The sequence below is a fragment of the Arachis stenosperma genome, chromosome 7 (assembly GCF_014773155.1).
Source record: "Arachis stenosperma cultivar V10309 chromosome 7, arast.V10309.gnm1.PFL2, whole genome shotgun sequence".
Classification (NCBI taxonomy): Eukaryota; Viridiplantae; Streptophyta; class Magnoliopsida; order Fabales; family Fabaceae; genus Arachis; species Arachis stenosperma.
The window spans coordinates 36,858,294-36,860,171 of record NC_080383.1 but is presented as its reverse complement, the minus strand read 5'-3'; positions in this window follow the sequence as shown (position 1 = coordinate 36,860,171).

The following is a 1,878-nucleotide window of genomic DNA, read 5'->3' as shown; positions in this document are numbered from 1 at the left end:
CAAGCACATGGTTAGGGACAGCTTGATTTAGCCGCTTAGGCCTGGATTTTATTTCCTTGGGCCCTCCTATCCATTGATGCTCAAAGCCTTGGATCCTTTTCACCCTTGCCTTTTGGTTTTAAGGGCTATTGGCTTTTTCTACTGCTCCTTCTTTTTCTATATATTCTTTTTTTTTTCGAATGCTTCTTTTTTTTCACTGCTTTTTCTTGCTTCAAGAATCAATTTCATGATTTTTCAGATCCTCAATAACATTTCTCTTTGTTCATCATTCTTTCAAGAGCCAACAATTTTAACATTCATAAACAACAAGATCAAAAGACATATGCACTGTTCAAGCATTCATTCAGAAAACAAGAAGTATTGTCACCACATCAATATAATTAAATTAATTTCAAGAGCTATTTTCGAAATTTATGTACTTCTTGTTCTTTTGAATTAAAACATTTTTCTTTTAAGAGAGGTGAAGGATTAATGGATTTTATTCATAGCTTTAAGACATAGTTGCTACCTACTAATGATCATGTAATAGATAAACATATAAAAAAAAACGAAAAATAGAAAAAAAAAATTTTTAGAACAAGGAATGAGTCCACCTGAATGAGGGTGGCGCTTTCTTGAAGGTCCAATGGTGCTCTTTGAGCTCCTCTATGTCTCTTCCTTGCTTCTGTTGAATGACTCCTAGTAATTTTGGTGTTCCTCCCCTTAGTTGTTTCCAATATTTGTGTGGAGGATAACTTATTCCCTAAGGTATCTCAGGAATCTCTTGATTTGCAGCCACATGTTCTACCACTGAGCTATGACGGCTTATATTAGTCTTTCTTTTGAGGTTTCTCTGGCTTTAGGTGCCATTAATGGTAATGGAAAAGCAAAAAGCTATGCTTTTACCACACCAAACTTAAAATATTGCTTGCCATTTTTTTTTTAGCAAGCCTTTTTCCTTGTTCCTGCTCATATAGGGAAGAAGAGAACAAGAAAAGAAAGAGGAATCCTCTATGTCACAGTAAAGAGGTTCCTTATTGTTAGTAGAAGAAGAAAGGAATAAAAGTGGAGAATCCAATCACAATGGTGAGGATAGAGGCAGTGATTGGAGATGAAGAGAGGTGAAGAGAGATGTTAGTAAATAATTAATTAAATAAAATAAGAAAAGAGAGGGAGAATTTTCGAAAAATAATTTTTAAAAAAGGGGTTAGTAAATTTTTTTTTTAAAACTAAAATTTGGAACAATTAATTAATTAAAAAGAATTTTTGAAAAAGAGGGAGGTATTTTCGAAAATTAGAGAGGGAAAAGTAGTTAGGTGGTTTTGAAAAAGATAAGAAACAAACAAAAAAATTAATTAGTTAGTTGAAAAAGATATTAAAATCAAATTTGAAAAGATAAGAGGATAAGAAGTTAGAAAAGATATTTTAAAATCAAATTTTTGAAAAAGATAAAATTTTGAAAAAGATATGATATAAAAGATATGATAAAAAGATATGATAAAAAGATATGATTTTTGAAAAGATAAGATTGAAAAGATATTTTTGAAAAGATATTATTTAGTTTTGAAAAAGATTTGAATTTTAAAATCACAATTAATGACTTGACTCACAAGAAATCACAAGATATGATTCTAGAACTTAAAATTTGAATCTTTCTTAACAAGAAAGTAACAAACTTGAAATTTTTGAACCAAAACATTAATTTTTGATGCAATTTTCGAAAATATGATGTAAAGATAAGAAAAAGATTTTGAAAATATTTTGAAAAGATTTTGAAATTTTCGAAAATGATGAAAAAATGGAAAAGATATGATTTTTGAAAAAGATTTTAAAAAGATAAGATTTAAAAAGATAAGATATTTTTTTTTTGATGAGAGAGAAAAACACTAAAAATACTCA